Source organism: Schistocerca cancellata, chromosome 8 (genome assembly GCF_023864275.1).
Source record: "Schistocerca cancellata isolate TAMUIC-IGC-003103 chromosome 8, iqSchCanc2.1, whole genome shotgun sequence".
Taxonomy (NCBI): domain Eukaryota; kingdom Metazoa; phylum Arthropoda; class Insecta; order Orthoptera; family Acrididae; genus Schistocerca; species Schistocerca cancellata.
Window position 1 is genome coordinate 465,065,759 of NC_064633.1, and position 14,783 is coordinate 465,080,541.

The 14,783-nt window shown below is 40.9% G+C and overlaps 1 protein-coding gene across 5 annotated transcripts in view; it reads right to left on the minus strand.

Annotated features, from left to right (window-relative positions):
* Positions 1-14,783, minus strand: part of LOC126095349 (transmembrane protein 131) — a 345,609-nt gene that overhangs the window by 230,361 nt on the left and 100,465 nt on the right. The gene's annotated exons all lie outside the window — the stretch shown is intronic.

A 14,783-nucleotide genomic window follows, 5' to 3' on the forward strand; every position in this document is an offset into this window, starting at 1 on the left:
CTGACCTCAACACCACTAGATTTCTTACAGTGGGGTTTTGAAAAGGATCTGGTGTACCACAGTGAAATTAGAGACCTACAGGAATTGAAGGCATACATCCGTAGTGAATGAACGTATCACTGTGGAGATCTTGAATTGTACGTAGGGAGAAATGGAATTCCGACTAGACATTATCAATGCCACTACGGGTGCACACGTTGATGTGTATGAATGATGCTGAAAACTATTTGTTAATAACTAGTATAGTTTTAAAGGTATTAAAGTCTTAATTTGTAGTAAAGATATTTATGGACACACTATATTTTGTTTTAAAATACTATGATTCTAAGTCTTGTTGTACATGGTATTTTCAGCAATCTATTACCATAGCCAATAGTTTAGTTAAATATCTACAATGCCTGAGAAGGAAGAGTCTACATCACTTACACTTACACTTTCAGCTTGGGAAGATCATACAATCTAGGTGTCCTAGTAACTAGTAGCATAAAGTTATTGAGCACATTGTCATTGGGCCCAAATAGTTCCAAATTACAAACTTGCCTTTTTCTTAAAAGTAAACGAACACAATTATACAGTTACACTTTTACAGTGCTGCACCCCAGTTGGGTTGGGAAACTGTCTTGAAAAGATTTGCTGTGTGGAATATGGAAGTAGTACAGAAATGCCATTGTGGGGGTGTGTGTTGAGGGCTAAGAGACAAGGGACAGAAATGAAGAGGATGGTAATACAGCACAGCTGCATGAAATACATAGAAATAAGAGGCAACAGAAATTCAAGAGTATGGGATAAGGTGATGAAGTGAAAGAGGTGTGGGGAAAATGGGGTACAGTAAAGCAGAGGGGGGGGGGGGGGAGAAGGGGGGTTGCATAGAATAGTGTTAATACTGCTGAGGAAATGGTGTGAAAGATAGGTCTACATACCAAAAGTAATGGGCAGAGAGAGAGAAGCCAAGTTGGCTGTGGATGAAAGGATGTGTTGTATTGCCTGCCTAAGAAATTTGGAGGAGCTCGTGTTAGGAGGAAGGATACTGACTGCACAGGTTCTAAATCAGACATAGAAATCAAAAATGTAGAGTTCAATACCATGATCTGCCACATAATGGTGAAACCTACCCTTGGGAACAATTGGCAGCAGTCATTCATATGTACGGGCACTCATTAAAAAGCCATGCAGTGGTTGCAACAGAGTTGAAACATGGCAGCCGTTTTCACATGAGTCCTGCCACTAATGAGACCAGATATCCTGATGTCAAGACTGGAACAGGAGGTGCTACATGGATGCATGGAGCAGGTCTTGCACTGGAATCTTTCATGCAGATGTGACATTTTTTGATCATGAGTTGGAATAGGAATGACAGGGAAACAGACCAGGATATTTTGTAGGGTGGGAGGATGGTGTAGTACTACTTTGTGAGAGGTGGGATGCATTTTAGGAAGGATATTCCTCATTTCAGGACATCATGAACGGTAGATGGAGTCTTGCTGGGGAAAGTGATTCAACTGTTGTAATGTGGATGATATCAGATAATGAGGAGTGTGCTCATACAGACAGGTTTTGGGGGCTGAATCAAGTATTACATGATACTGTATAAATAATCTGACTGTGTATAAGGGTTTTTTTGTGGTGGCAAACTAAATATACTTTTTGGTGTGGATGGCACTACTGAAGTGGTAGTGTTACTGGTGGTTGCCAGGTATAATAGAGACAGTAGTTTTGTGAGGAGTCCTCAGTTACTTTGAGGGTAACACCTAATAAAATGGCACTCTGACCCAAAGCAGTTCAGGTAAAACCCATAGGAGGGTTTTGAGACTGGTCGGTTGGTTGATTTGGGGGATGGGAGCAAACAGCGAGGTCATCGATCGCATTGGATTAGAGAAGGACAGGGAAGGAAGTCGGCCGTGCCCTTTCAGAGAAATCATCCCGGCATTTGCTGAAGTGGTTTAGGGAAATCCCGGAAAACCTAAATCTGGATGCAGATTTGAACCGCCGTCCTACCGAATGTAAATCCACTGTGCTAACCACTGTTCCAACTCGCTCAGTGGTTTTGAAGTTGTCAAGGAATAGTGGGTAAAGTGTACCACACAAATTTTGTTTTCTAGCAAGGATATAGTTTCCTATATGCACAATGTATGCTATGTTTTAAGTATGCAGGACACTGAATTAGGCAGTGCTGAATGAAAGAAAGTAAGGTCATGCATATGGGATATGACAGTGGGTAGGAATTTGGCATCAAGAACCACAAGAAGGGAATACAGCTGCAACTGGGAAGAAAGCACACACCAAAGTTGGGCCACACAGTAAAAGGAAAATGCAAATATACATATATGTTCATAGGCTCTGAAGAAAAACGTCGAGTTCACAGGCTGGGTTCTATGCTAAAGTTCATGTTATAGGGATGGTAACAAAATACTAATCCCAAAATAGTAAGGTGTGTTGGAAACAGGGTCAGACCGGCAAACATTGCAGCATGTAGTGAACAGGAAAAGTGGTTGGGGAAGGGGGCTGAGGAGAGGGGACAGAATATAGGGCAATGCCCTCTTTGTAACATAGCCTACTATTTAGCTACTGGAGAAGAACCAAAATTTACATTTGATTGGCTAGAACAGCTGTTGTAACTAGTAACATTGCTGCTATAAAGAAGTTAGTTAGGTGCATTACAACAGTTAGGATTTTTTACTCTCAACTTTGCTTCTAGGCCTAACATCTGAAAGTCAAATTATGTGGTGAATTAATACAGCCCAAACATCTTGAGAATTTTATGTGAACAAGTCATTATGGAAAAAATTTCAAGTATATTCATTGTTAATCAACAAATACCTATTGTGAGCCAATTTTTTGTACAATAAGCATACAGTAAATCAAAAATTGTCTTAAATCTGCAAGGAATACAATATGAAACTTTTATATATATGACATACGCTGAGGCGACAAAAGTCATGGGATACCTCCTAATATCATATCAGGCCAACCTTTGGCCCAGCATGGTTCAGCAACTCGACATAGCATGGACTCAACAAGTCCTTGGAGGTACCCCACATAAATCCTTGGGTAACAAGATATTGAATTTAACTGATAAAAGGAGAAAATATAAAAATGCAGTAAATTAAGCACACAAAAAGGAATACAAACGTCTCAAAAATGAGACTGACAGGAAGTGCAAAATGGCTAAGCAGGGATGGCTACAAGAGAAATGTTATGATGTAGAGGCATATATCACTAGGGGGTAAGATAAATACTGCCTACAGGAAAATTAAAGAGACCTTTGGAAAAAAGAGAACCACGTGTATGAACATCAAGAGCTCAGGTGGAAAACCAGTACTAAGCAAAGAAGGGAAAGTAGATAGGTGGAAGGAGTATATAGAGGGTCTATACAAGGGTGATGTACTTGAGAGCAATGTTATGGAGTTGGAAGAGGACATAGATGAAGATGCAATGGGAGATATGATACTGCATGAAGAGTTTGGAAGATCACTGAAAGACCTAAGTCGAAACAAGGGCCCAGGAGTAGACAACATTCCGTTAGAACTACTGACAGCCTGGGAGAGGCAGCCATGACAGAACTCTACCATCTGGTGAGCAAGATGTATGAGAGAGGCGAAATACTCTCAGACTTCAAGAAGAATATAATGATTCCAATCCCAAAGAAAGCAGTTGCTGACAGGTGTGAAAATTACCAAACTATCAGTTTGATGAGTCACAGCTGCAAAATACTAACACGAATTCTTTACAGACGGAAAACTGGTAGAAGCCGACCTCGGGGAAAATCAGTTTGGATGGAAATGTTGGAACATGCGAGGCAATACTGACCCTATGACTCATCTTAGAGAATAGATTAAAGGAAAGGCAAGCCTACGTTTCTAGCATTTGTAGACTTGGAGAAAGCTCTTTCATATTCTGAAGGTGGCAGGGGTAAAATACAGGGAGCGAAAGGCTATTTACAATTTGTACAGAATCCAGATGGCAGTTATAAGAGTCAAGGGGCATGAAAGGAAATCAGTGGTCCGCAAGGGAGTGAGACAGGGTTGTAGCCTATCCCCGATGTTATTCAGTCTGTATATTGAGCAAGCAGTAAAGATCACAAAAGAAAAATTTGGAGTAGGAATTAAAATCCATGGAGAAGAAATAAAAACTTTAAGGTTTGCCAATGACATTGTAATTCTGTCAGAGACAGCAATTGGAAGAGCAGTTGAACAGAATGGACAGTGTCTTGAAAGGAGGATATAAGATGAACATCAACAAAAGCAAATCAAGGATAATGGAATGTAGTCAAATTAAATCAGGTGATGCTGAGAGAATTAGGTTAGGAAATGAGACACTTAAAGTAGTAGATGAGTTTTGCTATTTGGGAAGTAAAATGACTGATAATGGTTGAAGTAAAGAGGATATAAAATGTAGATTGGCAATGGCAAGGAAAGCGTTTCTGAAGAAGAAGAAGAAGAAGAAGAGTAGTTTATTAACATCTTGTATGGATTTCTTAAGTGTCAGGAAGTCTTTTCTGAAAGTATTTGTGCATAGCGTAGCAATGTATGGAAGTGAAACATGGACAATAAATAGTTTAGACAAGAAGAGAATAGAAGCTTTTGAAATGTGGTGCTACAGAAGAATGCTGAAGATTAGGTGGGTTGATCACGTAGCTAATGAGGAGGTACTGAATATAATTGCGGAGAAGAGAGATTTGTGGCATAACTTGACTAGAAGAAGGGGTCAGTTGGTAGGACATGTTCTGTGGCATCAAGAGATCACCAATTTAGTATTGAAGGGCAACGTGGAGGGTAAAAATCGTAGAGGGAGACCAAGAGATGAATACACTAAGCAGATTCAGAAGGATGTAGGTTGCAGCAGGTATTTGGAGATGAAGAAGCTTGCACAGGATAGAGTAGAATGGAGAGCTGCATCAAACCAGTCTCTGAACTGAAGGCCACACCACCAACAACAAGCCAATGTATTCGTGTATGTCTAACAGTACAGCTTATGATCTTAACAAATCAATGCCACTCTGGTACTTTCAGCGTAGCTGATTTAATAGTCGAGCTTCACCCAGTAAAGATCACAGAAAATCTGTATCTAATGTAACCAACCAAAAATAGGAATTGGTTTTGATTGTTCAGCTGAAATCATTATCTTAAATAAATTAATTAGAACTGCACTCTCTAAGTCTGAAGGTATTAGCTCATGGGGAATGGGAGGGGGGCAGTGGGGGAGGGGGGGGGCAGTTTGTTAGTATAAACACACAGACTCCTGCACTCTCGTTGCTGACAACAATGCATTACCTATGGTTAACTGGAAATTTTTTCTCCATGCAACATCTTCAGTTCTGCTCTGACCTTATTATCTGTTAATTTTTCTCCATCTATTATATATCAGCACAGTATCACTCAGATAAAAGTAATTAAGTATGTATATCAATCACTGTGTCTACTTCCTCATGTCATGTTCTATAATACACTACATTTTGGCATTAGGCATAATATATTGTATGACAATATATTGTATGACATTATTTCTCTTTTATACACCATAGTTAGGTACAGGAAAATTTGAATCATACACACACACACACACACACACACACACACACACACACACACACACAACTCTTCTGCAATATTTACATATTTTTATGCATTTTTATCCTCCATCATGGATCCTTGCTCCTTCCACGTGCACCAATACAGAAAAGTTTCCTTATACTTAGCCACAACGCAGACTCATATACTGTTCCTGCATTGCCCTTTGCTCATGGAACACCCCCTCCCTCCCTCCCTCCCCCCCCCCCCCAAAAAAAAAATACCCATACCACCAAATTATCCAACCTTGCAGCCCCTCCTTCCACAATGACCGCCATCTGTTCAGATTCCACCAGTCCTTAACCCTCACCAACATAGTCCTACAAATTCATGCCAACCATGCCCAAACCTTCATACAGCACTCCCTCTCCACCTGTAAAATTCTTCTACAGTGCAATCCCAAATTCTGGGATCCCATCTCACACTTAGAAACTCTTGCCCTCCAGGAACTAGAGCAGCATGCCCAATGGCACCTCAAAAAACTCTCCAACCTGTTCACTTCCCACTTCCACCTTGGACTACCACTATCTACCACCTGTACAACAGCCTCCAACACTCACAGCTGACAAACACTGCCTCGCAAACCTACTAAATTTGCCCCGCTCTCACCACAGTAACGAATTCAGAATCTAAACAGATCTGAAACACAGTTATGAACCTTTCCTCCAAAAGCCTTGACCCCACAGAAGTATCAGTCCTTTTCAAAGGCCTTACCTTTAACCCAACTCCCAAATTCAATCATGCAGGACTTGTTAAGGATCTTCTCTCTTTCTCCCAGTCCCTAAAGTGCAAATACATTTTTGCCATTGTGCCTACCAATCAGACATTCCTGTTGTAGGAACATCTGCAACTGAGTATTATATAAGAGGTTGAAAATACCGCTACAGTTGTAAGGTTCTTGCATTTGGAACACAACTGGTTTCGGGCTCTTAGGCACCCATCTTCAAGTGTTGTAACTTGGTGCTGTGAGCCTGAGTGCCACATGGTGGACAAGTACAAGACGTGGAGTGTTACCAGCTAGTGCAGAGCACATATCCAGCAGGATCTCAGTCTCTCCTCAAATCCTCAGGCCCATTCCAGAAACTCTAGCCAGAGCCTATTTCTCTGCTCATGCCATCCACTCCCCACACTCCTACCTTCTACATGCTTCCTTCAGCACATAAACCCAACCACACAGGATGCCCCATTGTGGCCACTTACTGTTCTCCCTCTGAGAGAATCTCTGCTCTCATAGACCAACACCTTCAGCCTATCACCCAAGACCTAACCTCCTATATAGAAGATACCAACCATTTCTTCCACCAACAGTTCCTGTGCCCTGCTCATCACTACTGATGCCACCTCCCTTTGCACTAACATCCCTAATGCCCTTGTCCTAGCCACTACTGAACGTTTCCCAAAGCCCTAGGGACTCAAAAACTACAGCCTCCTTCCTGGTCACCATAACTAACTACATACTCAGCCACCATTACTTCTCCCTTGAAGGCATCACCTACAAACAAATTCAGGATACAGCAATGGGTACCCGCATGTCACCATCCTATACCAACCTATTCAAAGGCAAACTAGAGGAGTCCTTCCTAACCACCCACAATCCCAAACCCCTCACCTGGTTCAGATTCATTGATGACATCTTTGTAGTCTGGATTGCGAGTGAGGACATCCTACCCATACTTCTCCAGAATCTCAACACCTTTTCCCCTGATGGCTTCACCCGGTCCTCCTCAACCTAACAAACCGCCTTCCTTGATGCTGATCTCCAACTCAAAGATGGCTACATAAATACCTCTGTCCATATCAGACCTACTAACCACCAGCAACACCTCCACTTCAACAGCTGCCACCCATTCCATATCAAGAAGCCCTTCCATACAGCCTAGCCAACCATCGTCATTGCATCTGTAGTGATGAGCAGTCCCTTTCAAAATATACCAAGGGTCTTACTGAGGTCTTCACAGGTCATAATTACCCTCTTAACCTTGTGCAGAAACAAATACCCCTTCCCATATCTCTCCAGTTACCCACCACCTACCACCGTCTGGCCAGAGAGGAGCATTCCCCTCATGACTCAGTACCACCCTGGGCTGGAGCAACTGAAACACATCCTCTGCCAGGGTTTCGACTACCTCTCGTTGTGCTCTGAAATGAGGACCACACCTCCCACTGTGGTATTCTGCCACACATTCTACATAGTATCCTCGACCACCCCTACACAACCCCTGCTCCTAACCTCTTGACTCATGACTCATAACCCTGTAATAGAACTATGCAAGACCTGTCCCATACATCCTCCCACTACCATCTACTCCAACTCCAGTCCAGACACAAGCATCACCTATCCCATCACAGGTAGGGCTACCTATGAAACCAGTCATGTGAGCTACGAGCTAAGCTGCAACCACTGTGCTTTGTTCTACATGGGCATGACAACCAACAAGCTGTCTGTCCACATGAATGGCCACCAACAAACTGAGGCCAAGAAACAGTTAGAACACCCAGTTGCTGAGCACAATGTCCAACACAATGTTCCTCCTTTTAATAACTGCTTCACAGCCTATGGCTTCGGCATCCTTCCCACCAACATTAGCTTTTTTGAGCTGCACAGGTGGGAACTCTCTCTGCAATATATCCTACGTTCCTGTAACCCTACTGGCCTCAATCTTCATTAGTCTTTGTCCTTCATCCACCTATCCCCTTCCCTGTTCTGACTCCACAGCCTCCTATTTTACAAGCACACCCACAGTCTTTTCACTTCCCTACTTTTCCGCTGCCCTACCACCAACCCCTCTGCCATCTAAACTCCCAACAGTACCCAGCTGCCATACACTCTCTCCACCTTATCCTTGTGTGCTCCCATGAACAGCACTTTACCATCCCTCACCCATTCCCTGCTCTCCCTCCCACACTCCACCCCAACCTCCTCCTTACTCCCACCACCCAGATTGCTTCTCCAATCATTTGCAGTTGTTCACAGTATGGTCCCAACAAAGGTAATGTTTGTGTGTGTGAGCTGTGTTTGCAACTCTGTGTGTGTGTGTGTGTGTGTGTGTGTGTGTGTGTGTGTTGCAACTCTGTGTGTGTGTGTGTGTGTGTGTGTGTGTGTGTGTGTGTTTGCAACTCTGTGTGTGTGTGTGTGTGTGTGTGTGTGTGTGTGTGTGTGTGTGTGTGTGTGTGTTTTGTCTATTTCGGAAGAAGGCCTTCTGGCCGAAATCTTACATGTTTAGTAGTCTTTTTGTTGTGCCTGTCTGCAACTCAACATCTCCACTATATGATGAGTAGCAATCTATCCTTTTCAGAATACTGTCATAACATGAAGTCTGCAATTTTTAAACACCATGATGCAGATTTGGTGGTCTATACGAAATGTTTCAAAAATTGGTATTTTTCCCTGTTCTCGTGTAAAAATGTTATAAATCTGAAGGTGGCAGTTTACTAATCCTGGGAATTGTTAGTTACTGAATGCTGAAATTGGATTTTGACTCTTTTTTTCTCAACACTGAGAAATGGTATAATCTTAAAATGATACTTGATTTCCTACATGGTCATTGGTATGACATTTCTTAACATTTTTGCATAACTACCATACAAAAAATGATGAGTTTTTGAGAGCTCTCTAATGTAGGCCATAAATTAAAATACATTTTCTGTGGTACGAAAGCATACATATGAAATATACCAACTTTACATTGTGTCTGACCAACTTTCACCTTAACATAGGCCCTGGTCTATGCAACTGATCAAATTGTAACCACCAACATCATTCATAAAAGAGTAAAAACAGTATTGAATAAATATTGAAAGAAACATTTTCAGTATTACTGGTAGAAAAATGTTTGTGTGATATCACACGTCCTGTACTCTGCCTGGCTCACAGAAGCTAACAGAATGGGCACCATGCTAATTTAAATGTTTCTGAAGCTTAAGTGCAAAATTGGTGATTTTTGTATTTATACTTGATTCCTAAAAAAGCATACAGTTTAACTGATATAGCACATTAATGAACACTCTAAACCACATCATTTTTGGTACTATTTGTTGCGACGAATTACTGGGAAATCTGACATCACTGGATAAAACCATTACCTGTATTTCAAGTTAAAAGTGAAGATTGCTTCAATAGTATGGAAAATTAGATTTTTTTTACTAAACTGACAAGATTTTGAGAAATATGATGGGCCAAATACTTCTGGCAGTGTTGAAGAAAACACTGAAACACAAGGGATTGCACCTTCAAAATTAGACTAATACCTATTATGCATGTCTTAAGTCTGTGTTCACAGCTCAAGGTTCACATTTCAACCATTGGGTGATACTGATCTCCAATAATGACACAAGGTCAATGAATATGTTGTGTGTGTGCCTACAATGGTATGTCTTAATTGTGTACAATATTCTGAAAGGATGTAAATCCCTTCATAATTTAACCCTTTCGTGGGCAAAATTATTGAGCAGTTTTTTTTTAATGAATGGAGAGCAGATAGTAGTTAAGAGATAGGTATAATTATCATACAGAATTTCACATTTGCTCCACCTGTGAAAGTGAGGTCACACAACAAGGTGGGAAGTATTCTTCCCACTGCCCTTCCTTGGCGTTAAATGACAAAAACAACTTTTTCAATATATGTCATATTTATTTGATAAATTTACTTCTCTTGTTACAATGATTGTTCACAATTACTTGCCATGAAATGTTCTGAAACATGGGTCTATGCAAAGTGGTATTTGACAATGTGAACAAACACAGCGAGTGCTCTTTTCCGCAGCTTTGGTACTACAGTGACAGCACATCCAGTAGGTTTCTACTAAAATGGGTTGATGTTCCCCTACAGCCACATGACAAAAATCTTCTGGTACTTTACCCCTTTTTGCCAGAAAGACAGGTTTTTGTCCACGCCTTTTTTGTGATGAGAAGTCGGTGAAGTCTGGCTAGATGGATCCTGTATGTGAGCTGATCATGCTGTCCACTTTCTCTTTTACTTATTTTCCACAGGATAAAACTGTTCACTGCAGCAACACCACCAGGAAATAAAAATATTCTGTGCCACCATTTTACAGAACTTCTGCTAATAGCATACCTTTCTCATTATTGATCAAACTTATCGACACCACCCATTATTTTGTTGTATTCTGCCACAACTTCAGGACAAGAAATCTCTGTACTAGTACCATCCTTGTTTTTCCTTTTCACTGTGGCTGTTTCTCATGGGTCATGAATTGAGGACAGGAAAGTGACTCGACAGTTATCCATCCATTTTACTGCAGAAATGGCTCCTTTTGTTTCAAATTGGAATTCTCCCCATTCCAATTTCACGTTTTGCTTCATAAATTTGGGTAAATCAAAAGTATTTACCTTATACTATAGCTTTGAGGAAAAAAAATCACAAAATGCCGTGTTAACAGCACTGAAAGGCTCCTCTACAGAGCAACACTCAGCTATACAATGCCTCTGCGCAAAGGTACAGCAAAAATGGTGGGAACTTCCAATTTTGAAGTAGTAACCTATACTGTTCACTAGGTGGTAGTACCATACAGAGGTGGGAACTGTGAATCCCACGGGACTAGGAGCGAGTTCATTGTAGTGGGAAGCATGTTTTCCATGGCTCACAAAAGGGTTAATGGAGAAGGAACATTCCATGCAGCAGTATATATGTATATTGTCAAATGGCTGGTGTTGTAGTGAAGCTAGCTTGTCTCCCATGTTCAAATTTCGACTTCCAGCAATTGTTTTTACACTATAGTGAAGTGCTGTTGGATCGGCAGCATAATGTTTCAGAAGAGAACTTTTAAGTTATGACAATAATGCCTGTTGAAAAACTTACAACAGTATATGCTTGCAAAGTTATTTGCAGGAGGAGGAGGAGGATATTAGTATTTAACGTCCCGTCGACAACGAGGTCATTAGAGACGGAGCACAAGCTCGGGTGAGGGAAGGATGGGGAAGGAAATCGGCCGTGCCCTTTCAAAGGAACCATCCCGGCATTTGCCTGAAGCGATTTAGGGAAATCACGTAAAACCTAAATCAGGATGGCCGGAGACGGGATTGAACCGTCGTCCTCCTGAATGCGAGTCCAGTGTGCTAACCACTGCGCCACCTCGCTCGGTAAAGTTATTTGCACATTTAATGGTTTCAATACAAATGATTTCATATTCCAATCCTGTAAATATAGTTTTTTACCATCAGTTTCAATTAGCACTATTATCCTGCATTTACACTAGTATTGACTGGCCATGAGAAGCATGTGTCTGATGAGTCAAAGGTGCCATTTTGAAATAAGCTGACACTTTAAGTGGACAACATCTCTTTTGGTACTTGGATGACAATGTTATTTTTTTCAAAGACGCTGCAGGATCATCACAACAGTTTTGAAGTCATCATCAGACGTAGAAGCAGCTTCAGGTGTGCCCCAGGGAAGTGTGTGAGGGCCCTCGCTGTTCATGTTGTACATTTGATCTTGTAGACAATACTGATAGTAACTGCAGACTTTTTGCAGATGATGCAGTTATTTATAATGAAGTACTGTCTGAAAGAAGCTGTAAATTTTCCAGTCAGTTCTTGATAACAATTAAAAGAAGTACAAAGACTGTCAACTTGCTTTAAATGTTCAGAAATGTAAAAACTGTGCAACTCACAAAAAAAAAAGAAAAAACACTTAGTATCCTATGACTATAATATCAATGAGTCACTGTGGGAAACAGCCAACTCATACAAATACCTGGGTTTAACACTTTGAAGGGATATGAAATTGTATGATCAACTGCCCAGTCATGGGTAAAGCAGGTGGTAGACTTCTGTTTATTGGTAGAATACTGGAGAAGTGCAATCAGTCTACAAAGGAAATTGCTTACAAATCACTATATGACCACTTCTAGAATATTGCTCACATGTATCGGACCCGTACCAAATAGGATTGACAGATGATACTGAATGCATACAGAGAAGAACAGCACAAATGGTCACAGATTTGTTTGGCCCAAGAGAGACTGTCACAAATGTTGAAAGAACTGAACTGGCAAACTCTTGAAGATAGGCAGAAACTATCCCGAGAGATCATCAAATGGGGTACTCTTTGCTTCAAAAGCATTTCTTCTACAAGGACCCTTACAGTTTCTGGAACTCTGGCTGTTTTCACAGCTTTGGTGACAGCATAATGGATGAAGTAGTGAGTGCAGACTATTATATGTCAGTTCTCATTTGTCAACTTTGGGAACCTCATTCCAATCCTGTGAAATGGCACTGTTGCCGGTGGAACTGATATCAAATACTTTAGAGGTAATTGCAGCACATTCTTCTGTTGCTGGTATTCCTTAAAGTGCCTCACATGTTGCCTGGTGGATCGGTCGAGACCTGGTCAGTGATACTCATGTCTGGTTCTCTCTCACAGTCTCCACACATTCCAGGTAACCAGTGTTGGAGAATTGTGGAAATACATCACTATATATGGCCTTAGTTGAGCTGGGATGATGAGCAACTCATTTACGCCCCATTGCATCATAGTTTCTCTTATACAATGTTATATTTAGTAATTGCATTTCCCCTTTGGGTGGTTCCTTCTCATTCAAGGCTTCTACAGTTTTCAGCAGTGCTAGTCAGGATACTGAAGATCTACTTGATGATCATGAAGTTTCAACAGGAGGGGCTACCTTTGACGCTCATCATAGTGAAACAGCAGTGACAACACAACCTGAATGCAAGGATCCTTCAGTGCAGTCATACAGAAGACCAATGAAAAGATCTAGATCTAGAATGTTGTAGTCACTCACCTATAAGTTCAAATCCAATAACCAGCAAATATTTTTTCTTTAGTATTTATAATTTCCAGTAGGGGCTCAAAATTTATTATTTTTTAATGTTACATATTCTGGTATATTCTATGTTTGTGTAAACAGCAACCTGTTCATTCAAGAGACTATACTGTCCTGTCTGTATATCGGTGTTTGTAATAAATGTGTTTTCAGTACTAAGTGTTGAACTCCATCGATGACCCTGCTTTTGGATCTGGACTTGAGAGCTAAAGGTTTTAATATTCCAATAATTTGGTACTCATTTCCTGGGTTTTCTCGCTATTCTCGAAGTCTAGTACTCTTACACCTATTAAAGGCTTCTTTCCATTCCATTATCACAGCTGGTGAAATATATTTTTCACCTGTAATAAAAAATTAGCTGAATACATTTCATACCAGCTGCCTGAAGGGCAGGCGCGCGCGCGCGCGCGCGCGCACACACACACACACACACACACACACACACACACACACACCTATTAGCCTATTCTTCCACCAAACTTGTTAAAAGGAGGAGAGGATCCATTAACCTCCTCATTACATTTCCTTTATGCAAAACCATCTGTTACAATTCCATAGCGAGCCAATACATCAAACCTCTGGCAGCTCCCACATTTCTCAAGGTCAAAAAATAAACTGCAGCTGCTATGTTGGCACTTCACAACAAATGTACATACCATTTTCTATTTGATCTTATAAACAATTATAAACCAATGAATAGTTAGGTGCTACAAGATAGTCCCTTCCTTCATAGCAAATCGCGGGAGGAAGGAAGAAAGATTACATTTTAACAACCTGCTGATGGTGAGTTCACTACACAAAGAGCACATACTAGGATGTGAAGAAAATAGTCTGTGTCCTTTTAAATGGTATCATCTCGAGTTTTGCCTTAATCTAATTCTGAACATCTGGACAGAGATTTGAGTCGCACTCACCCCGAATGTGTGTCCAGTGTCCTGGCCAGCATTCAGTGAATCAGGGATTTCCAAACAGATACAGCAGCTATCTGACAAACATTTACAAGGAAGCAGATGCATCAACAAGCAGGGTGGACTTTCCAGACTGTCTCTTTGATTTTTTTTCATACTTGTAGGACTTGAAGATCAGTGCATGTACATCATTTCCTATTGCAGTACAATGCAATTTTCAAAAACACTCAAAAAAGTTGATGCAGAACTTTAATGAGCTCTTTTAAGTATAAGAAATTTCAATTCAATTGACATAACTGCTTGTTGTTCTGCACATAGTGTGCACATAGCCAACCAAGACACAGTCAAGACTGAAGGAAAGATGAGATTAGATAACCTGAGAGCTCAAAGGCAGACTACAAGATGGAAATTATTGCTTAAACAACAAACAATGGAAAATCCAGGATGGAATGTAACAATATTATGAGACAGAAAGCTGCCACTCACCATATAGCGAAGACACTGA